Source organism: Drosophila hydei, unplaced genomic scaffold (genome assembly GCF_003285905.1).
Source record: "Drosophila hydei strain 15085-1641.00,03,60 unplaced genomic scaffold, DhydRS2 tig00000001-arrow-pilon, whole genome shotgun sequence".
Lineage (NCBI taxonomy): Eukaryota > Metazoa > Arthropoda > Insecta > Diptera > Drosophilidae > Drosophila > Drosophila hydei.
The window spans coordinates 11,515,154-11,540,525 of record NW_022045643.1 but is presented as its reverse complement, the minus strand read 5'-3'; the positions used below and the strand labels follow the sequence as shown (position 1 = coordinate 11,540,525).

General features: G+C 37.9%; 1 protein-coding gene and 1 long non-coding RNA gene across 2 annotated transcripts in view; one reads left to right on the top strand and one right to left on the bottom strand.

Moving 5' to 3' along the window:
* The window catches only part of LOC111600958 (prolactin-releasing peptide receptor), a 37,960-nt gene extending 23,888 nt beyond the window's left edge, over positions 1-14,072 (top strand). The window contains exon 3 of the mRNA XM_023317337.2: positions 12,407-14,072. The gene's annotated coding sequence lies outside the window, so the exon portion shown is untranslated. The remainder of the gene's footprint in view (positions 1-12,406) is intronic.
* A 10,885-nt stretch (positions 14,073-24,957) lies between these two features.
* On the bottom strand, positions 24,958-25,153 carry LOC111600985. Its single transcript, XR_002751515.1, has 2 exons — positions 25,082-25,153; positions 24,958-25,019 (listed from the first exon to the last, which is right to left on the bottom strand). It is a non-coding gene; the product is annotated as an uncharacterized LOC111600985 (long non-coding RNA).
* Positions 25,154-25,372: the final 219 nt, after the last annotated feature.

Sequence of the window (25,372 nt, the reverse complement as noted above, 5' to 3'; positions counted from 1 at the left end):
TGCGCAAGTGCGTTGTAAAATCGAAAGAGCCTGATTAAACCTATACTAAATCGTTGCATATAAAAATCAAACATAATGCGCCACGCCCCCTTTCCAAGGCAGTCAAATGCTTTGTTCGTGTGTGTGTGAATTTAATGGCCACAATAAGACGGTCGTTGGCTGCTTATCAAACACACAGACGCACGCACACTCAGACATATGTACATAATATGATTTCAATATGTACTTACAGTCAGCGTAAAATGTTTGGCCATAAAAAAAATGATTGCCGTGCTTTCAGTTTTGTGTTGTGGCGCGATCTTAGTTCAGTTCTTAAATTCGGTTTTGACGTGTCATGAAACATGTGTTTCATTTGCTACTAGCCAGACGCTCGTCTGTGTGCGTGTGTGGGCGGGTGTATCTAATGAAACGCATATATATTTTATAACATCCACATCAATATGTGTATTAGCTAAAACGGATTGATGCTGACGACAGCTGGTGCATAAGCCAGCTTGACTGACAGACCGACAGTCTGGCAGTTGAAGGAAATAAAAGCGATTAATGAAGTTCCCTTTGCCAAATGGCGAATGGTAAATGGTAAAAGGCAAAAATGTCTAATTGACGTTTGCCATCGGTTGTCCCTCATGTGAGCTCCGGGGCGACTGGCTTAGCAGAGACTGTAATCGATAGCGCATCAGCTGTCTGTCTGGCTTGAAAAGGCAAATCTCCGCTCTTTACTGAATAACAGGGCTAACTGTATTGAAAGTGGAATTCTGAAGTACTCTTTATAATATATTGAATTAAAATAATTATCGCTTATTTCATATCAAATGAACATTTATGTTAGTTCCAGCAGTTTACACAAATGTTAGTTTGACATTAGTCTGAAATGTAAGTTAACATAAACTTGAAGTCTGTTATGGTACAACCGTATAACAGTTGATTATGTTAGTTGTAGCACAGCTACAATACTAGCCCGTATGTATATAGCTTAACATATAGACTTATGTAAATAACAGTGCAGCTTTCCTCTTACATTCATGTAAGTTAACAGATTAATGTAATTGAAGTATATTTTAGTATATGTACATACGTGTGATGTTAAGATCACTTCTGCTAATTGCAGTTTCTTTTACATTCTAAATTAGTTTTAATTACATTTAATGTGAACGCCAAGATGTATATAATTATAATATATATACTTATTTCAAAAAGAATTCATTTGTTAACTAAACCTGGCAATTAGTTAAAAGACACGAGTTTGGTTAGAGTATAATTAAATAAAAATGCAATTGCCTTTTTACCTTTACAACTTATCAAGGGGCGTGAGCTTAGAGTTAGCTTAGTAATGTAAAACTCAACACGTTCCACGTAAACATGTGTGTGTTTGTGTGAGTGTGTGCGTGCGTGTGTGCATGCGTGTGTGGAATGTACTTATATCCACATGGCTCTATTTTTATTCCCGTTGCCCGTGTCTAATCAGCCTAATGTGTGAGGTAAAAAGGGAAAACAACATTTTCATTAGAGCTGCGCTGCGCTGCGCTGCTTTAGCCAGCATACCCGATTCTGTTGCCCCAATCGTCCCTTGGCCAGGGCACTGCCAGGCCAATTAAGCAATTAAGTTAACAAGCTTTTATTATGTTGTATGGCGAACGAGCGAGGCAGCCAGGAACAATGAGAGCTCCTGGCAGGAACCCTGCTGTCAGCAAGGAAGTTAGCCAAGGTGTTGAGCAAACAATTAAACGGAACTGGAGAAAAACAACATAGGTAAGAAACTATTAGGCCGATGAAAATACATTTAAAGTGGTCAAGATTAGGTGAGAACAGCTTTTCGCCAATGTAGGCGCTATCACAACATGGAAAGCCCGAGCCTGCCCACATATGCCAACACCTGCTGAATGCCACACAGAATTTATGAGCTTAAACTTTTCTACCAACTGTTTTTCTTTCTCTCTCTCTTTTCCGACCACAAGGCCAGGCCCCCGGCGTTTGGGCGCTTAAAACAAAAACTCGGAGCACACATCGAAATAAAATTGATGGTCATAAATTTTATTCGATAAAATGTGGGGGCAGCGACCCAAAGTTTGCCCAGTTACTACGAGTATATGATAAATAAATCATAAAAATTACGCCAAAATACAATAAATATGGGAATGTGCTTCCTAGCCAAAAGAGACCCTCATTTAGGCTATCTTTGCCTATTCTCTGCAATGTGGCTAGCGATTATGCTAGCTAAAGAGCTGCCTGGGGTTGCCGCCTGTCTGTCATGCAAACAAACAGTTGAAGCATTTAACTCACTCATCAAAAGTGCCCTATGACGACTGTTGCCATGGCCCTAAGCAAGTGGGGAGCGTTGCTGTATGCCAGGCACGTAGCTCATAGCAGTGCCAAATTTTCATTTCGCCTAGCTGCCAATTCACACTGGGCTGAATGCCGCAGTTGAGCAAGTAAAATACCGCAAAGATCGAAAATCTCGCACTTCACATTCCAATATAGAATAGAAATTGCTGTGTGGGAAACTTGCATAATAACTATTTAGATTTTTGTTAAGGAAAATTCTATTGAACTCTGAACTCTCAGAACTCTCAGAGCAGCTAAAGCTGATTAAAGCTTTAAGCGCGCTTTCTGCAAACTAAAAGCTCAAGCAATCGTATCGAATACGATTTGTTTTTATCTTCAGTTTTTCTCTTTTTATTTGTAGTATAAAAATATTTTCGATTTGTTTGTAGCTTATGAAAAGTTGTTTATAATTAATCAACATTTCAAGATATTTATTCAATAAATATTTACATTCTTGCTTGGGCCAAGTGTGCAGAGCGCGTGACGAAGTTTAATGGGCAGTTGCAGCTGACTGTGTTATTGATGGGAAACGTCTATAAAAGCGAACGGCGTTTATGCCCAATTAAATTTGGCAAGAAGTGTCGAATCGAGTTATACACACTCACACACACACATTTATATATATATGAAATACATATATCTGGAGGGCGTTGGTGGCGCTGTCTACACGTGCGCTATGAACTTCAGGTATGCTAAAAACGGATGCGGATAGCAAACATTGGTCAGCACGTGGCCAGTCCTGGTGAAAGATTGTTCAGTTCAACAGAGTTCAGCATAAATAGCGACTGCTTATATATAATTTATGACCACACACTACAGCACACACCACTGACCACAGAAGAGCTAGGTCGCCAGATTGGAAGGCGATTGGGGGTCACTCGTGCCACACCCAGTGGCAGTTCTTCCAATTTTTGCAGTTGCGCTGACAGCAGAGCTTAATGCCACTTAATATGAGCCACAGGCTCTGCTGCCGGGTGCGAGGCGGATGCGCGTTTATTAGCAACTTTATCAACAGTTAATTAAATTTCGTGTTTAATGATTCGAGCAGCAGAAGTCGAGCAGAGGAAACTTATATAAATGCTTGCGGCTTGACTCTTATTAAACTTGAAAAGCCAATTCATGGGCAACTCAGCTCAGTTGAATGCATTGCCTGCTGCCAGTCGCCCCTCGCCCGTTTTTCCTTTTGCCTATTTCCTGGCATTAGCCAAGTTAATAATTACAAGTTAAATGAAACGAAAAACGCCTTTAAATAATTGCCGAAGCAATAGACCAAAGTGGTTAAATATTTGTGCTGGGTTTCGTTTCAGCTTCAGTAAGTTCTTGTCTATGCAGTAAAACAATTGAAAAATTGTGAAATTCTTCAATCGTTATAATAATTGTATGTTTATTTTGTCAAATTGGGCTTTAAATTCTATTTATTCACATATCTGTCTTTTCCCAAGATCCATTGAAATTTGAGCCCTATTTGAAAGCGTTTGTCAATCTCGGGCTACCTTTGCAGCTTCCCTTTCAAATCCAATTTAACTACTTGTAATTTTATATCTGCCTCGCCGTCCTGGCAAACAAAGCCCTTGCGCATACAATCATAATACGTATACTTAATGTTAACACAATCCGTGCCTGCATGAATACTTAAGGCCGTCTGCCAGAGGCTGAGTCGACGCGTCGCCTCTTTCAAGGATTCGGCTTTGTCATTGCGCTGCTGTAATAATTATGCAGCGGCGAGCATAAAATGTTCATACAAAATCAGAGAAATGCCTAGCCCATGGAGACAATATATGAACAGGTGTAGCTAACGGGAATATACACTCGCAGAAAACTTATATTCAAATGATGAGTGCCTCAGAAGACATTCATAAGAGAAGTGTAATTGAAAATGCTTAGCTGAGAATTGCTTAGCTGAGAATTCAAATAGCAAACATATGTTTGTTTTTCACTCTGTGTTAATGAATTTGACGAATTTTCCCGAAGTGTATCTTTTGGGGCTGGAACCAGCTTCCTTTGCCGTAACTCGCCGAGGCGTTGTAATTGCATAGAAGCACGAAACACCTGTCAGCGGGTGGCGCTTGAGCTGCTCGGGTTCGGGACTTTGGAGCATGTCACGGTTGCCCGGCTAAAGCAGGCCTCTTCACGAGCTGTCAGACTAGGCAGCAGCAGCAGCAGCAGCAGCAACAACAACAACAACAACAATAACAACAATAATTTCAGTGTTTATTTTTTTCAACGTCATTTCTTAATTTATGTGCGAACAGCAAAGAAAGCGCAAAAAAGAATGAAACTGAATGGGGAAAATAAACAAAGACATCTCTCGACATGGTGGTCATAATTTTGAAGCATGATGCAAAGCAATTTCAGCGCAAGTGGCATGACTCTGAGATACCCTATAAAACATTTACGAATACTATAAAAATACTTTTGAACCTTTTATTTCGGGGAGATGTTTCAAGTTATGTAAGCTTAACGAAGAGGTATTACGCAGTTGATCCGGTACGCTTTGGCCTGCATACTCTGTAACTTTGGTAAATGGTATATCAGCGTTATGCAACGAAAAAGAAAATCTATGCAAAAGTAGTAAAAACTTTTACTTTGCTAAATGCCAGTTGAAAACTTTCGGGGAAGTCGAAAAAACGAAAGCTCAGTTGGAAGGCAAAGAATCCTGGCAAAGAGCATTACAAAAGTTGTTAAAAATATAACCATAAATGTGCCAGAAAGGCAGCTGTGCTCGTTCCCTTTGAGCCAGGCCAGTTGGATGGGCGTGTCCGCACAAAAATGTGGGGAAAAAAATGTAAAGAAAAAAACATATATATGGAAAAGCTGGCAGCTGCACGCCCTATAATTTATGGTCCAGGTACACACATAACTCTGCCTCAAGGTATTACAGCAACAAAAAATCAAAAGCAACAAAGATACGCAGCTTGCGCGACTAGTTGATACCCTGCAAATTTCTGACTTCTTTCTGAGCCTTTGCTCCTACCTGCTCCTACCTATTTTGTTACCAGAAAAACCTTAAGGTCAGAAATAGTCATTAACGCGCTTTTTTGCTGTAATTAATGCAGCCGTATTCCTTGACCAAGAGTCAATCACATTAACTCAACAAGAGCGAAGCAGAAGAAAAAGTAATCAGAGTCGAGACACCAAAAAAAGATGACAAAAACTGAAGTGAACATTATCATTATTTTAATCAGAGTTGGCAGCTCGATTGCGATTGATATCAGCGCCAGACGTGCAGCCAATCCCAGGCCCGGCCTGGTGCCAGTCCGAGCTCTCTGAGGCACTGGGGACCTGGGCCCTGTGCTCTGTGCTCTGATAACTATGCTTCACAGCTATTTCATTGGTTCGCTTTATTTTTTATTTTATTTTATTTTATTTTACGAGCGACAGCTCGTCAACATGTTGAGGACCTGCATGTCATTATGGCTCGAGGGAGACTTGTCCGGATTTCGGTTCTTAGAAATGGGTGTGCGTTTCCACACATGAGTGCGAAATAATCATTCATTTTACGAGCGTATTTTTTTTTGGACCAGCGCCACAAACAACATCAATTCAGAGCCCGGCCAGGCGGTGGATGAAGCTGGTTTTTTTATAGAAGATTATAGGTATATAAAATCGTAGTTGAATTCAAACAAGTGTTGAGGCGGCAGATTTGACTACGGGATTATATTTAAACGAAAATGTATGCAAGGCGAGACTTTAATGTACTCCAGCTCAACATTGACCTAAGGCATAAGATTGAGTTTTGCTTCCAGACTGAGCTGAAAAGTAGCTTGCCTTAAGTTGAACATTTTTACTTTTACTAAAAGAGCTTGCTTATTCGTGAAAGTTTTTTATACTACTTAAACTTGAAGTGATACACAGCTACTCTTGATGAGATAAATATCATTATAATATATATTAAATATTATCTGTGCTCCACCTCTTGGCCGCCCAGTCCTCAGCTTCCTGTTGCTTGTTCGATTTGTCGCTGAGTTTCCTTTTTTGCCCCGCCCACCTACGTGCCCAGCATATCAATCAAATCTTTCCGCAAAATCCCTGCCTGGGTAACTTATACATTATTTAATCGTTGTGAGTGAATTAAAATTGAAATTCTCTCTGCTTTTTGAGTCACGAGCCCTGTCCGCACACATTAATACGCACTGTACGCATGCCGCAGCCAAATTAATTTCATAAGCGCTCAAACAAACCGCAGCCAGGGTCTAAACAGTGGACGGCCACACAGCGGGAGTGTGAGTTTGTGATAATTTTCACAAAATATTGCAAAAGAGATGTTCTTATAAAAAACGAGAATTTAATGTTCTTTAAAATATGAGGGGAAAGGCCGACGGCTGCTTGCAAATAAAGACAAGAGACAACAGACCAACAAACATTCAGCGCCTTGTCCTTGATGTCCTTGTGTGAATTCAAGTTAATATTTTGAATAATGCTACATAATTTAAACACATAAGCGACTTGGGCCATTCGCAATTTATGAACACAAATATTTCAGCGACTGCGTCGGTGACAACAACAAACAGAAGAACAGTTCGGACGAGTAGTTCGCAACGTGCAAGTTTGTCGCCACGTTTAACACAGCTCCCAGGATAGCCCCGGGCAAATTGCTCATCATTTTTCTTGGCACGGCAACCAAATTAAGCGCCGACCTTCATAAGTAATGGAATGCGCAAATAAATGAAGTTTTTCTAGCTCCCGCTGTCGGACAGTTATTTAGTACTTGGAATTTTTCAGATTTTCTCTTTTATTTTCAAATCATGTGAACCCGCAAAAATCTCGCATTTCGCAAAGCTCCCTTTGCGAATTTGTTCTTTTGAGTCTTATATTCATATGAATTACTCTTGGTCTAAGCTAGAAGTAAATATGTGAGTGAATGCTCAAAGGCCCTAAAGAGGCTTACATACGAGAAACAACGCAGACATTTATGTAAATAAGAAGAGGTAGAGAGAGGATTAGGAATAGGACAAAAAGTAATAGAAAAACAAAGAGCTAGAGACAGGGAGAGTGGGTGAGAGTAGAAGGGATGATTTATTACACCACAACTAAAGCGCATAACCAAACCGACGACATAGTTGATTCCATGAAAATCGAAGAGTAATGTTTTAGTTTTGCTTAATCCACAGCGCAGCAAAAAGCTAATCTGGCTTTCGTATTATGCTGACAGCATAATTTGTTTATGTGCCACATCAAATCACGGCACATCTGACTTAATGAGAATCGCATAGTAGGGTGATGATTAATTTCCAGCAAAAGTGTATGCTATAGAAGAAAATACAGTTGAATATGAATTGATCCCACAATTCACTCAATCAGCTTAGCTCTTTGGGAAAAGTTTTCAGTTGTAGCATGTGAAATTTCTGAAATCGATTGTATTGATCTAGGTCGAATAGACAACAGTTATTAATTAGCAAATAATGCTATCTCATTCGCAGCTGACGAGCATTTGAAACTTGATATGAAATAATTTCGAGCTGACAACAAAACAAAAAAGTCGCCAATCGAGCCCATTCCACCTCGAGAGAGCTGGCGCCTGTTGAAGCCTTTTTGCTTGTCTGCTTTGTTGTCACAAGCACAGCAAATATTTGCATTTGCGCTGCCCAGAATATACATTTATGTAAATACAGTGGAACTACACTTTAATGAACTCACAGCTCGCAGACTGCAAAAAGAATAACAATTGAAATAGATGCACGAGTGCAATACAATAAATAAAATATTTTGTTAAGTAATTGAAACAGTGTTGCGAATGTATTTAAGAGCATATAAAAATATGGATTATTATTTGAGCGAATCAAGTGTATATATTCTTAATGAAAATGTTAACGGTGCTATGTATATATGAAGTGTTACGCGTGCTTGCGCACTCATTAACTCGTCAAGTTATTCGAGGATCTGGATGAACTTTGGCCTTTGCGTGGGCACACACGCACTCACACTCACACTCACACACACAAACATAAACATAATTTGGCTGTCTCATGGGTCCCATGATGTAATTTAAATCTATGGTAATATATGCAACAATTAAAAATACATCAGTTTACTTTTGTGTGCTGTGCAGAGCCGGGGCCTAGCCCATTGTCTACTTCCGGAGGTCTTTTATGCATTTGAGGGGACATCTTTTAACTCATTAAATTTCATTGCGTTCTCTCTAAGTGTGTGCGTGCGTGTGTGGGTGTGAGTGTGCGTGAGTGTTAAATGCTCTGCTGGCTTGTTGTACTCTGCATTTGTAATATTTAAATGCCTTTTGTCGGCCCTTGCTATAATTATTTTGTTGTGCGCGCATAATTTAAAAATAAAAATAAAAGGCGATGACAGAGTGTGACTTGAGCAGGATTTTAGAATTTGATAATAACATCAAACGGATGATGTCACACAGTCAACAGATTCTGGCCTGCTAATAGCCCTGGCTATCTGCTTGCTTCATTTCAAGAGCCTTTGCTTTTTACTTATTTTTTGTGTTTGTCAGTCGGCCTAATTAGCAACTCATTTAGCTTGGTTTGGCGTCTGCTGCTGACTATATTTAGCATGCGATTCATTAAAATGAACATTCGCCAGCACGTCCGCAGGTTGTGCATGTCCAGTCTGCATGTGCCGTGTTTGGTCCCAGGACCTCTTGGCCAAGCGCCACCCACGCAGCAAACAGCTTGTCTAATTGAGGCAACTTAAAGACCACTCCGAGCCGGCGATGCCATAAAGCAAAGTCTAAGACGAGCTGCCTAATAGATAGTCATTTTCGGCTAACTAACTGGGCATCCTGGTTCGGGATCAAAGAAATAAGTTACGAAAGCGAAATATGCTGGCAGATATTATGCAGACAAATACAAAGTATCGAGGGAGCTCCTCTACTAATTATCATATACTTAATTTGTATTTAATTGCCTCTTGCATAATGTATTTATGCATGCCATGGAATGAATGGAGTAGCCTTGTACAGGGTATGTGCCCGTTATGCTATCTATTCTAAGCACAATCGTCGCAAGTGCTCAAACTGCTTATTTAGATTAAGTGCATAAGGAGGGAATATTACAGGATATATGAGAGTCATGCAATTACAATTGTTCTCCGATGTTCCACTATACTTATGAGCTCACACAATGAATGCTTAGCTTCTATTGTATTTGGACGTATGCGCAATAATTTAGTCGTGGCGTATACGCCCGTTGGGCCGGTCTTTGTTAGTTGTTTGGCGCATACAATGGCTGTGGTTACAGTGTTCAAGGTATATGAAAGTCATGCACGATAGTTGTTAAGCGTTTCTTAGCTTCATTTTATTTACCCGTATAGTTAATGATTTATTTATTGCGCATACGCGCTGTGCGCCGTGTAGCTAAATATTTGATTGCTGTTATTATTGATTTTGTTGTGTTGTCGCTGCCAAGCGAGCACTTTGTCATCTTCAAACATGAAAACAAATGTTGCCCATAATAAAACTGTAAAAGAGCAAACAAAATAACAAAGCAATAAACCGAAACTTTTGGCGCCCAAGCGGAGCTGGAGAAAAGTACTGCAATTAAAATTAATTACATAAACATCAATGTGCCGTGGGCAATAAATGTTCCACCTCGCAGATGTAGTTGCTCTCAGCGGACCACAGCAGACCTACCTTAAAGCCTGGTCAACTCTCGCCCACGGCTCGGTTCGGCTGGGTTCGACTTTACCACAGAACCGCATTTCTCGCAGTTCCCTCGATTCCCGCAGTACCCACAAGGCAAGTTGACAATAATGAATACTTAATAAAGTGGCATTAAAGGTAGTTGCCAGGAACTCGTTCCAGCACTCTGCACACTTTGTAAAAGGCAACTAAGAGACCGAATTCCATAGAAGGCTCAAGGCAAGTTTACCTTTGTTTTGCGACTCAGTTCGGCATTTCTTATACGCTAGTTGTGACTGGCGAGGAAATTTCGTTTCAATTATCAACAATGGAGCCTTTGGGTCGCCTTAATGTAGGTTGCGGACTGTCCTTAAAGATTCTACCATGGCGTTTTCTTAATGAATATTTATTTTAATGCTAAACATTTTATTCTTCAGAATTGTGGCGCCCCAACAAATGATAAACAATACTTGAAATTTCATTAAAAGGCTTCAATTATATTTTCCCAAATCAGCGCTTAACATCCGAAGAATCGAATCAGAAAATGTAAACGCCAATGAATTAGTAATTTGATTGAGCATACAGACTTGATTGAGCCTTAGGTTCATTGGCCCAACTAACCAACTATTAACAAATTATGTATAATAATGATAATCAGCCTCTAAACAACTTATTCACTGACAAAGAACTTGAGTTTCTGTAAGGTATTCCACAGCGCCTATCTATTTAAATTGACTTTAACACAAAATGCAAATTAAAACCCTCAACTGAAATCTTCATCTAAAATTATAAAATTATATTTATACCCTGCTACATATATTTTGTTTAACATTGGAATTTGCTCATTATTTTTAGCATTTCGATGAATTTTAATTGAATGCCAGCAAAACTGTGCCCGACGTCGGTCCACAAACCTTGGGCAAGGGCTGAAAGTAACAGAGTCGAAGCGCGAATTAATATAAATTCAAAGCACAAAAACAAATTAAGCTGATCATCATCAGAGTGCTTGGCATGTGCCATATTAAGCTCTGAATCCCCATTCACCTGACTGTGTGCACTTGAGCGGCATTGAAAATCAAATTAAGAATCCAGGAATGTAATCAAAAGACGAGAAATCAAGAAAATGTTTTCATTAAAGAATGTGTCCCTTTGGCAAGACAGCAAACAAATTCTATTCGGTCCTTATTCGAAAGACGACAAGTATGTTTAATTATGAACGGAAGTAGAACTCATATGCGCAACTTGCATATCCTTGTATATCCAATAAATCTGCGGACACAAAGTGTGCAAAGCGCAACATGATAACTTGTGCTCAGAATACAACTTCTGTGGAAAGTAACTTTACATAGATTTGTTTGTGTCCATTGGCAAAATTTTCTGGGTAGAGCACGTGAATTGATTGAGTGACTGACATTGTATACAGCTGATACAGCTTGGGACGATTCTTAGTCAAAATGAAGAAAATGAAAAAATTGGATATATATATTGATGTTAATATCGATAGTATCTAATAATAATTCTGTCACCGAAATATATAGAGACAATATGGTGGGCAGCCTGTGCAGCAATTACAGCGGGTTGCAGCACATTTAGTAAACTTCAAAAGATGGCTGAGTTCTTCTTCTCTATCTATCTATCGACTATATATGCGTCGATACATATATATATATAAAAGAGTTCATGTTTTCGTGACCATCAATTATTATTAATAATCTCCTAACACATCTGTAAATACATTTAAAATCTAACTAAATTATTATACAAAGCTGCTGAGCCAGTTTTAATGCCATTTACTTTATGTAATGGCCCTTCTTTCATGCTTACTCATTCCATATTTTATGGAGTACTTTTTTCTTTGTTCACATTGACTTGTCGCTTTTCTAAGTACAAGCTGGCAATAAAAAACTAAACTAAAAGCTATTGTAAGTAATTAAAATTTTAATAAGCTTAGCTGCGGAATGTCAATGCTGCGTATACGTAATATTAGTTTATTACGACTGCGAGTAGAGAAACAAGGAGTAGACCAAGAGGAGCGGCAATGGCCGTGGCCCCGAATGAGCTGCAACAAGTGGCTAATGCTAATTGCAGCCAGCGGGTGCTGTCCGAGCAGCGTGGGCGCGTCTGCTAGAAGTATTTTTATTCATTCATTTGTTTACTGCTCATTTGCCTTTTGGCCTTGACAGTGGCGATTAACACGCCATGACATGGTCATCAAGTCGACGCCAGACTCGAAATTATGCGGCGCTTATGTCCAGATACATTGCCAGGCTGTTCGGCAAGAGCTGTTCGGAGCTGCCAGCGAAATGCATTTGGCTCGAAGGCGCTTTGTCAGCCAAATTGGCATAAGCTGCTTTCACAGCCATATCGATGTGTCACAGCTTATTTAAGTGACTGGGTGTGTGCGCCCTGAATTTGTAAAATTGATGTAAACCAATTTATTGCTTTTACAAGCTCGAATCAATATGCATAAAATTGTTAAAGTATTTTTTTTTTATTTTACAGATTTTCGAAACACATTTCTAGGCGCACGAGCTCGAGGACTGCAAAGGGTCTGGGAATGTGGCATAAACTACAATGCCAGAGCATGGTCGCCTTGGCGAGTGGGTGTGGCTGTAGTCCTATTGTGCGGCGCGAAAAGTGCTGATAAATGCCAAATAAAGTGACAACGATGCGAAAATTGCTGCGCTGGAACAGAACTGAGAACAGAGCCCCCAAGCAATTGGCTCAAGCAGCTTCTCAAATCGTTGATATCAAGTCTCTCAGTGTGCGTTGCGGTTTGCGGGAGTCAGTTTATGTCTGTGTCGCATCTAGGCAGGCCCCAAAGGCGTTAACAACCAATTCTAAACGTACTCTATATTACATATATATACATATTTCCTCTGTTACCTCGCTCTGCACTCTCGCAGCAGTTGTGCCGCCTTGCAGGGAGTCAAGAGAATCCATTAAACTGTTGGCAGCCCTTATGGCTGGCCTCTATGCGTCACTTCCATTTCAATTTCAAATTTACGCATAACTGTCGCACGTTTTCCTTTTTTATTTTTTTGTTTTGGTTTTTTTGCATTCCGTTGTTGGCGGAATTAAATTTCGTTTGGCAATTTTTGGGCCAATTGCGCGTAAATCTGTCAACGCAGACATTTGGCTCTCTATGTAGAAACAAAAAACCACAACAAAAGGTAAATAGCTGAGAACCAAGGAAAATAATTTGGCTAACTTAAAATACGAAAAGAAGACAAACAATGGCTAGCCAAATAAAGTAAGCCTAAGCCTGACATTGATGGGATTTGTGAAGGCCACAGCAAGTGGAGGCAAATATTGTTCGAGCGAATGACAGGCTGATAGAAAATAAGCAAATTGGAACGAGACGACTTCTTTTCACCCTCCCCTTCCCTGCCAATTGATGGATGTTTCAAAGACATTTAATTGAAATTAAACTCAGTTCAATCAGAGCGATTAAACAGTCTCGACTTTTCTAAGCGAGATTGAGTCAGTATAGTTCCAATTCAAATATTTATATATATCTCTAGGAAGACAGTCACATTCACTAACAGTGGCCATGCAAGGCAAGTGAAAGGTCTTAGATATAATCAACAGTTAGACGTTATTTCGATGTGTATTTCAAGATTATATTGTAGTTATGTAAGCCCCTAACACTCGGAGAAACTAATTAACCTAGACGTCTAAGCTAACTAGTTGTAAGAGGAAACTGTTCGAGACGCTTGCAAAGTGTTTTCATGCAGTAAATAGTTTAGCATAAAAGTAAATTGAATCTTTCGAGTTGCACAACGCAAGTCTCAAATGCTGCAAATGACGTGCAAATAAAAAACGAGGCAAATAACCAAAAGTATGCAAAGTCCTGTTGACCATGAGCCCCAGTTTTTTTGAAAGTTTATGTCAGGCATGTTGCAAAGTATGACATACAATTATAGTCTCAAATTGTTTTCTGCAACTCAAGCATGTGCTGCATGTCCTGCAAATTAAGCTTTCAAAAAAATGTCAGCGATTTTCGTGTACTTTTGGTTTGCCATATGTGAAGAGTTACACGGCGTATACGTAATGCATGTTAGTTGTTAGAGAAAGTAAAAAGTAACAAAAACGAATTAAAGTTGACATATGAAATGTTTTTTGTGGTTTATCTGAATGTGAATATGACTACAAATATGACTATGACTACGACTATGAATGTGAATATGAATATATAATATATATATATGTATGAATACTCACAGCACAAATGCAATTTTTAATCTTATTTGTCACTTAAGCGAGGATTTCAACGGATATCTCAAAAGAATTTTTATTAAGAAAAAAAAAGAAGAAAATATTAAGCCAAATAAATAAATACTATGATTCTTATAGACTTAGGCTAAAGATTGAAATAGAAAATTATAAAATTGAGAACTTATTTCATAAGGTTTGTGTTAATCTTAAAACTCAGTTAAGGAGCATTTTAAAATAGTTGATACTAAACTAATTTAGAGGCGAACTAAGCTACAGAACTAACATATGTCTAGTGTATATGTATGTGTAGAAAACTCTATGTGAAAGACTCATAAGTAAAAAAGTCTCAGACAAAATAAAAAAAATATTCAAATATTCGAACATTTTATAATTTTATCGTAAGTTTAAGAAACATAAGCATGAAATCTATGAATGTTTGTTGTATGTTAAACATTGACAAGGTAATTAAAGTATACAAAACTTAAGCTAAATATTAAAAAATAAAGAAACAAATATATATGAAAATTTAAAATCAATTTCTATTGCCAATAGCAACTTGTATTAATTGATTGTGCATAACAATATGCAAATTAAAATGTTTTAAATTGAGCTAAGCCACAAACATAAAGTCGAGTAATGAATGAAATTAGATTTCAATTGGCAAATACAAAAATACAAAAATATAAATATATATATTTATAAATATGTGTGTTTACATTAATATACAAATTTAAATTGTTAAGTGAAGAGTAAAACAAAAAAGAAACAATGAGAAGCCGTCACAGAAGAGTATTACAATTGATTTAGCTATCAATAAAAACCAATTAAAATACATATTTTAATTTTAATTTCAATGGCAAATACAGAATGCGTTTTAAATTAAATGAAATATTTAATAAATAATGAATGTTGAATAAAAAATTAATAAATAAGTGGTTTTTTCCTATATTCGATTCACTGTTGACTTGGGCAAGCATTTCAAATGAGCAAAACTCATGCAAATTATTTATTTGCTAAGCTGCGCAAAATTTGAAATTAATGGCTCATAAATATTTGCAATAATTCAAATGAGCTAAGTGATGAACGTGGTCCTAGCTGAAAACGTAAGTAAATATTGCTCTTTAAATATTATTTTATTTCAAATTTTACACATTTTTCACAAAAAATCATAAATTAATCACCTTACCTTTATAAAAAAAAACTAACTGCCTATACGAGAAAGCCAAATTATTGTCGATTTAACCAGACTCACGAATAGTCGGCGAATGCATAACAGGATTTTGGCTGTTTGAGATACAACAGTTAATGCTGAGCTGTCTTTTCTTTAAAATTAATATATAATATGTCCATCCCCAAGGTGGCCTGAAGCCATCAGGAGATGGCCGTTAATTCCATGGCCAGTCATGCTTGAACCTGGCTAAAGCATCATTCGTAATGTCAATAATAAATATAGCTCAATATAATTCAACATATTTTGTAACATTATAAATTGATATATTTATGTAAGAAGCTGCTTTAACAAACTCGAACTTAGCAGGGGAATAGACTCCTTCACTACTAAACAGGAACTGAAGAAGGCAGTTAACAGATAAATCCAAATTAGATTTTCTATTTTTTTATTGCAACAGGAATAAATCTTAATTAAGTTAATTAAGTTTTTCACTTCTCACATACTTGATTCGCTTTAGTGCCAATCAAATGTCGCTTGCCGAACTGTGAAAGAAATGAGAGAAGAAATTCTTCTTTTTATGACGAATTGTGTACTCAAGGCAAGTATCTGTATAGTTGGTAAACGGCTAGTGAGCTGTGGCAATTAAGTAATTGTCTTTCAAATTTCGCACTCTGATGAACATATCCGCACTCGGTTCAAGTCATTTGTGGATGCCACATGTGTCAATTGTTGCGTGTTGATGTGCTCGTTGTAGTCATTGTCTACTGTGTATTTTTGTGTGTCAGAGCTGTTGTTGTTGTTGCTGCATGCCAACCTACTCGTGTTTGTGGGCTTCCAGAGCAAACAAACAAGTGGCAGAACACATAGGACAAATGTGCAGACAAGCGATTTGTCACTTGATAATTTACGGCCAAATAAACTGGCCTGACTGCATCTGCAGGGCAAATCGAGCAGTCCCAAGTGTACTCACAGGGAGCAACAAGTTGCTCGGCTTATGTTGAGGTGGGCCAGTTATTTTTTGTTTTACTTTCAATTAAAATGCTGGCATGCCAACAAGTTTTGACAACGCTCGACACGGGGCGTATACGTAATGCTCCAAATGGCCAAAGTTTGCGGGGCTGTGACAAAGTTTGGGAATTACATAAGAGACAAGGCAGTAGCAGAAAACTTTGTCAGCGCGTATTAAATAATTATGAAATTAATTCAACTCACATAACTCAGCAGCTTGGCTCTTTAAGGAAGTTCCACCCTAAGCTAACTTAAGAGCCCTTTGGCCCCTAAGAGATACATGAATTAATGTGCTGACATCTCAAAGGGTATTTATTTATGCTGTGTATACATCTAGCTGGTACAATATTTGTAAGCTCTTTCAAATCATTTGATTTATGTTTCGAGTCGACTCTCTCCGTAAATAAATATAAATTGTATCCGATCTGTGACAACTTCAACTCGAGCACAGTCTCTCTGAAGTTTGCCTGACAAATGTACTTATATTTTCTTCTTTTTTTGCTCTTTTGGACAACCAGAAGAGTGTCGCATGTGGCGTGCTCTGTACATTGCGGTCCCTTAGCTTTTTGGCTTCCGTTTTTTCGGTATTCATGGCATGCTAATGACAATTTTTTATGACCAACCACTCGAGGCAACCACATGCGCACCACTCACTCACATACACTTGAGATTTATGTGGTCGAAGGTGGTGTCCACTGAGCTTGCGTATTAAAATGAACGCAACTTTAATATGTGAGATGAATTTATAATGAGCGTAATAAACGGAATAAGCGCTTATCCACAGTCAAATTGTCAGACTGTGGTTAAAGGGTATATAGCAGTCGATAATACTTATCGTACTGCATTTTATAGCCATTTAAATGGAGATTTGAGCTTTTCACTGGCTAATCTCCAGGTCATTTGGTTAATGAGTGGAAGAGTGTATGTCTGTGTGTGTGTGTTGATGTCATTGAAAACGTTCGTGATTGCAGCAGATTCATTTCACAGTGCTTACATCAGCCCAGGTACATATATTTCTCAGAATTAATTAAAAAATCGTTTATTTTTTAGACATGGGAGTTTATGAATTTCAAATTCTGCACTTAAAGATGTGACTCAAACACGATTTAATCATATTTGTATGTACATTTGAGGAACATCTTAAATGATGATTAAAAGTTGCCTAAACTTAATATACTTAACTTTACTTCTTTAAGATATCTGAAGAGCACATAATAAATATATAAAAAGCCTGAAATTTGCTTGGAATAAGCAAGTGGCGTCTGGCGTCTCGGCTCCCAGTTGAAGGGCGAGTGGCCAACGACCGTTGTGGACTATTTGACTGAGTTGATTGCAGTGAAATGCCAGCCTTATTGTATTTGTTATTGGATATTGAATTGACGGACAAAGGCTTGACGAATTCGCAGCACTCACAGGGGAGGCTTGTCTGAGTTGTCAAACAGGGCTGCAGGTAGAGGTCAATCAATAATTGATGCAATTTGCCAAATTGACAATACAAAAAGAACAAACATTTTAAAAATTACAAATTGTGTGTGTGGACGCGACTACAGCTTGACTGAAGATATTTGATAATAGAAATTAAAAATAGTTTAAACTTTAATCAATACTATCAACTATCAGATATCAACCTCAACTGCACTTTGGCTGCAATGCTGAATTCTCTTTGTTCTGTTATTTAGGCAATTGATTTATTTGCCTTTATTATTTAGCTGCAATTGTCGCTGGTGTAATTTGTGATAATTTCGATTACCATGAGAGTTGAATATACATAACGCTGGCTTACCACAATGCTGCCGCTGCCGCAGTCTATAATTTGCAGAATTACGCAATCAAGCCTAAATGTGGCACCAGCCGCAGAGTGGTTGCTGTAGTATAAATTATAGAGATAAACTGCCTACGTTTTCGTTTAATTGTCCCTGTTAATTTGAGCTTCATCTCTCCCGAAACAATGAGTCCGCTTCCAAGAAGCCAAGCAAATCAAAACTGTGAATTTAAAGGTCATGAAATGCTAAGAATATATTGGTTACAGACCGCAAGGTTATGCCGCAAGCCTCGTACGATTTTGGCTGCAATCAGACGGCTGATTGTCTTCTGTGTAACATTCCCCATTGCACTCAGAGTATGAGTTTACCATGGCAACTGCGCTAACAGGAGAGCTGTGGAAATGTTAAGGCAAAATTAATAAACAGTTTTAGACCAGGTCGTGTCCATTGGGAGCGTCAACTTGGCTTTCTAATTGAAAGCCTGAAAAGAGAAAATGTGCGTTGGCTCACTCTCTATCCGTACATGTGTATGTGCGTGCGTGTATGAGTCCAGGTCTAGGCAGGCGACTAACTGTCTGCCAGCAGCTGCAACATAATCATTACGAATGTGCGACCGTAACTCATGTGGGGCCCGTGCCGAGGCGCAGCTGCGAGTCGTAGCACAGTTTGTCCAACTGAGTACATTACAATTTTTCTTTAGACCGGAAACCATAACAGCATCATTCGTTAGACAACCCAAATGCAGACGTCAGAGTCAGAGAGAGGTAGAGAGGGAGACAGTGGTCGGTTTATGGTTGGATACCTTAGTTCCGGCTGGTAGGTTTGGGGTTACGAAAAGGTTTGTTTGCCAGCTCCAAAAAATTGCTAACTCAGTAGTTGATTGTGCCAAAGCGTTCCGAGCCACAACCACATACGGCTACAAACAAATGGCCATTATGTGTGCGACTCTGTGGCAGGCTTCTCTGTTCGACTGAAGCTTTAAAATATGTGTCTCCATTTGCTTTTGACTGGTTTGTTGCAATTCATGTGGCCCTGCCTCAGGCTCTTCCACTGGCATCGTTTTCAGCGGGAATTCATTCTGAGGCCACAGAATTTAACACCGGGGTAGAGTTACCGCGCAGCAAGTTAAAGCTAATACCGGAAGGACATGTTGCTGTAAAAATGCTGAAGGTAATGGAAATTCATATATAGAAATTCCACATCACTTAGTTTATTTCTAAATTTTAACAGCTGCATATGTTAACAAGTAAATTCAATCAGAAATATTTATTTTTATCTAGTCGACAGGGCTTGCATATCAAATACCCTACTCAGTGCTGATCTCATTTAAATATTCAGCCTTCCTCTCTCTGCCTAGGGTAGTACATTCCTGAATATTTGATTTACCAGGCTCTACATAAGCAGGAAAGTAGCAAGCAATTGCATAATACTCGTTGGGCATTCACAAAAAGCTTCAAAGTCAATTCAAGTCCTCAATGGGCGGACCAAAGAATTTATAAAGTTAACTGTGGAGGATTTATGCTGTGGTCAGTCTGGAAAATTTGCGATTTTAGCGCATAAGCTGTGGTAGTTGTATATATGATATATATATGATATATATACAATATAGACATGTGATATATAGTATTGCATAAACGAAGATAGAGTCTAAGATTCATGTCTCTAAACAAAGAGATGAATTGAGCGCTTGTTAGAGCATGACACAAAGCCCATATACTCTCTTCACTTCGTGAACGAGTATGATAATGTGAAATTATTTTGAGCCAATAACAAATTTCCACATGTAAACAGCGAGTCAACAGCTGAACTTTGCTGAACTGTTTCGCAAGTGCGAAATGCGCGTAAAACCACTTAGCCAAAATGACTTACAACAACAACAATATGAAGAAGAAGACGAAGGATGAGGAGGGCAAAACATTGTTGAAGTTGCGTTGAACAAAAGTTTCGGTGCGAAAAATGTCACTCAAAAACAGGAGAGGAAAATAAGAAAAGAGGAAAACTTGTGACAAGTTAGCCGATATAGTCCATGGATTAAACTTAAGTCAAAGCAAAAGAAAAAATGAAAATGGGAAACTTTTCAATTGACTATAGTCAATGGAATTTCGTTCGATTAGGTGCACTTCGATAGCTGTGGATGGAGCGGGCTGTCATGTTGCAATTACAACTTTGACAACAAGTATTAACTAAAGACTTTAACTAATTAAGCTTCTGCCTTAATGTTCTCAAAGTGAAAAGTTAAGTCAACTGCGTATACTTAACTAAATCGATAAGGAACAAGCTGTTGGCCAAACGAGAGAGAAACTACTTTCGATAACTATATTTTACCAGATGTTAAAGTTATCGAAAACATTCGTGCATTGAAATATTTAAACAAATTTGCCATTCGATTATTAATAGGCTTAAGTCATCCAACGTTGTGATGAAGCAACTTGGAAGTTGAGAGAACTGACAAGCAGCGCTCAACAATTCCACGCAGTGATCCTTCCCTTTGAGTGTAGAAAAGTAATCTTAACATATAATTAAAAACAACATAAATTTAATTTATTTTAAAATTAGTTTACATTTGAGCATTCTGTAAAAACTTACGAATCGCACATGAAAAATTGCCTCAAAATATGCTGCAAGTTTTAAGTTTTCTGTAAGTAGTTGTTCCACAGCAAGTAAAGTCTGACAGTGTGCGAAGTTGAAATTCAGTATATGACTTTGAGATAAGTAGTTTTATAACTAAGTTGCAGTAAAATAAATGAACATTTTATGAACATTAAGAGTTATAAAATTAACTTGAATTTGCAAGAAACTTGTACGCATTGGTGGGGTCCACCTTTAAAGTACATATAGCTATATATTTATTATTACCCAGAGATACATGTAGTTCAAATATTGTATATTCTGTCTGTATAGTGGCATCGATCAAGAAGAAATTATATAGTCAGCTGCTGCTGAAACAAATTTTGTTTGAAATTTGTGAAATTTTAGAAAATTGTATTATCGAACTTGCAATCCACAGTCACCAAGCTACAGAGGAATATATCACTTAGCTGCAAAGAATTAATTTAGAATTTAAATTATAAATCAATTTGTATATAGTTATATAAGTAATATTGTATGTAGTTTTCTGCATTACTTTTTAAATAATTATCTAAATTATTATCTATCAGACAGAGGACTTTAACGATTACAATCTCAAGACTGGTTCTTTATTACATATCTCATGAACATAGTTTATCCTTATTATAATTAGTATAAGCCCAATATATTACTTAAACTCTACCAGTTGCTATTCAGCATTCTACTTAACTCCACTTAATCGCTCGATGTCATAAAAGTCAAATAGAAACGAAACAAGAACCATTTAAATGTCTTAAGTCTTTAACATAACAAATATATATTCATAGTTTGCTTCTGCGAGCTGCTGTTGTTCTTTTCACAGCGCAGATGCATTTTTGTTTGTTTCTGGCACATTAGCAAATTAAATAGCGAGTATGCAGCGCACATTCCATTTGAGAAGAAAGAAAAGCGCTGCCACAGTGGAAATCATCGTCAGACAGCAGTGAGCCGTTGTCCAACTGTTGTCCAGCGTCCTGTGTACTTTGACTGCAACTAATGACTTTTAGCTGGAGGCTGGCACGTCTGTCCGGCAGCCGTTTAGCAGAGCTGCTCTGCCAACCAAACACAATGCCACACAAAGCGCTGAAGCACTTAAGTGCAACGCAGGCCATCTCTATCTACCCAGGGCATAGAGGCGACGAGTGGAATGAGCACGATGCGCATAGAAAGCAAAATTGCAGAATTATCAACTAAGTGTACCTTAGCGGGGTAAGCTGGGCTAGAATTATCCTAGACTAAAAACTTGTAGACGCAAGAGATTAGCATCTAGTAGTCAGTTCAGATCTACAGAGAATTTTCCATTGCTGATCAATTTGTTTAACAGTTAATTAATCATTGTTGAACACAAAATTAATTACTGCAAAATTGCCTTAAAAACAACTGAATCCATATGGCCTTTACTACCATTCCGTACAGGGTATTAAAGTGGCAGCTACCCACTAAATGGAGGATTGGACTTGGCTTCTCATATTTGCGCGCTTGCATGCAAATGCCAAAAGCTCTGCACGTTTGTTGGCATTTGCCCAGGCGAACACAAACACAAATAGTGCAAAATACATATATACATGTATATATATGTGTGTGTGTGTGTGCACACCCACACTCGCACAGACTATGTACACACATATAAATAATTGCATCTTTTGCTGCATAAAACACTTCCGGTTCATTTAACCGCTGGCAACGTGTGTTGCACTTGCATGTGGATCTCATATGGCGCCATTTGAATCTTTGCCTTCATGCGAAATTGATTTCAATGAGCCAGCGCTGGCACATTTGCATACGTGGCCCAGAAGGCAGCGCCATCTACAGGTTGTAACTGTTACTGCAATATGTAAAAGCATTGCAACAGCAGGTTGCAAGTGGCAACAGATGCGTTAAGTTTTGGCTGGTAAAGTTCGTTACGGTTGAATGTGAAATTGCATTACAACAAAAGTGACTTCTGCAGCAGTATCGACTACAATATACCCTAGAAATATACATTTTGGCATTGCTCATATTTGTCAATTCATTCAGTTACTGGTTGATGTAGTCATAAAAAGTTATGAAGGTTTGAAACAAGTGACTGACGGCTAAGGAAAGCTTGATGAGTTCAAGCTTTTGTGAGTTTTGGCATTAAATTTGACAAAATCATTGAGAATCAATACAAGCTAATATGGCTTTTCCGCGCATGAGTTGGGTGTGTGCTTCAAAGGTATAACTAATACATGCACCTGCCGCTTGTATCTCAGGTCACAGACCCATCTCTGCCGAAATATACCTTGATTGGAAGTCTCATATTTTTAGCGAATGTATCTAATAGACAGAAAGAGGCATGGTCACAATAACTAAATTTAAAAATTAAATTTGTAATATATATAGATTCTGTGTGACGTTAGCAGACTTTCGACGTTCGACCAACAATCTTTACACCTGAAAATAATTATGTTTTTCAGAAAAACTATAATTTTCCATATTTATTTTATATAAAAGAGTTTATTTTCAAAATTTAATATATTTATTTTTGCGTTTGCTAGTGTCAAAATTAGAATTATTCGATTGAATTCAAGCAGCAAGCAACAAAAAGAAACAAAAATTAATTTTACAAATTAAAAAAAAAAACATTTCAATGCAGAAACATTCCAAAAGGAAGTGCAATATCAGTATCGCACAATCTGTAAGGATATAAATTTCAGTACATTGCTGCATACAACACTTTTGGTTCAGTTAAACACAAACAAATACTCTGCTATCAAATACCCTATTTTGCGTAATAATAAATGTTACTAATTCTCGTATAAATTAATTATAATTTAATTTGTTCTTCATATAATTAGTGCGTAAATAAAGTAAAGATGAAATAGATAAGATTATGTAGAATCATAATCTAACAATTAATGCTGATTCATTGTTACTCTAGGTAAAGTGTATAGGTAGATTTTCTTCCTCTTTCCTTTCTTAAGGCATTCTCATTGCCATATGGAAGTTTAAGCCATTTTCTCAACACTAGCATATGTTCAATGTTGATTTAAGCTTAGTGTGACATTGTGCATGTGACTATAGGGAGACATGCTCCAAGCGCTCTCTTCAATAACAACAACAGCAACAGCGTTAACAACGACAACAACACACACAGCACAAGTACAACAAGTGTAACAGGCGGTGAAACCAGAAAAATGGCAAACCAACCAAATCAAATGAAACCCTTCATCAATTTGGGGCTCCGACCGAATGCCAAAAAAAAGAAGAACAAAATCAAAAAAAGAAGAGTTCCAGCACTAAGCCAAACAGTTTATACCCTATCTAAAAATACAGCTTAGTTCTAACAGATCTTAACTAATGTAAACATAAAACAGCTAATCAGACTTATAGTTGAATAAAGCATTGATTGAAACGGCATGAACAACTGAAATTGCCGAATTATATAACGATTTAGTATTCCGTATATGTTAAATTGGACGCCTTCGACGGGCTTGAACATAATTGTATGCTATGAATATTGCTCGCTAACAGATGAGAACTAGATGGATGTAATTTATGTACTCGAAGACATCTCTTTCACATTTCGTTAGATAATTTGAATGCCCTCGTAGAGCGTGTAGCAAAACGAACCACAGTTGACATACGATGCACGAGAAACGTGCGTAAAGTTGTTGCCTTCTGCCGTTCCCTAACTTGCTTTTTCAGGCCCGCTTGACAACAATGATAGCGACAATGAAGCGCCTGTCAAGGGCTACTGGGGTGTAGCGAGTGTGGGACTTAAGCAAATCCCTTTCCAATTCCAGCCTGGCTGATTGCCGACTGTCGTCTGTCCTCTGTCGTCTGTGGCCAACTGACATGTCGAATGCCCAAACGTTTCGGCATATTTGCGGCCTTTGCAGCTAGTTTGTTAGTTGGGTATTCTACGTTTTGTCATTTGGCCATTTGTTTTTAACCAAAAGAGCTAAACGACGAGCATCTGAAAGAGCCTTTGGGCCAGAAAGTTGACAGTAGCAGCACTTGAACTACTCCTGAACTCTTCAGACAGTTGAAATATCTGGTAAATCCAATGCTCAGAGTATCTCGATTTATGCATTGCCATCTTATATAATATTTTAACTGTGCGACTCAATCAGGCCTGCTGTCAAACTGGCAAATGCTTGATTCGTTCTGGCTGTCTGTCACACAGATAATTTCAAAATGGATTCTTTATGCCTGATGTACAACTGCGATACTGTGTGAAATTATGATTTCTTTAAGCTTATACATTTTCATTATATTGACAAGCAATATATGTATATATTTGACTCTTTGAGCAAATATCTATATTTTTATTTTTGACTACACTCTAAAAGATGGCAACCACGCTTGCAGCATTCCGGCTTACCACCTACATTGAAATAGCATTCAGGTATAGTTTGTCATTGATTAAAGAATTTATAAGAATCATACCTATTGCGCCAGCGACTGTCATCAAGAATGTGATCAGTAGAGTCAACTTCATAACGAGTCTTTAATCTTCTGTATACTGGTTTATGGGATCTCGATCTGTCAGCCTTTAAATAGCCATAGGCTGAATCAAATTAAAGATCGATTCGTTCTATAACTAATTTGATATGTTCTCTTCTTTACAAATTGCCAATGCTTGTCATTATATTACAAATTCGCATACCATTAATTACTCATGGAAGAAGAATGTCAGCGCAGAGTCTTTTATTATTAACACAGCAAGAAAGAAAGTAC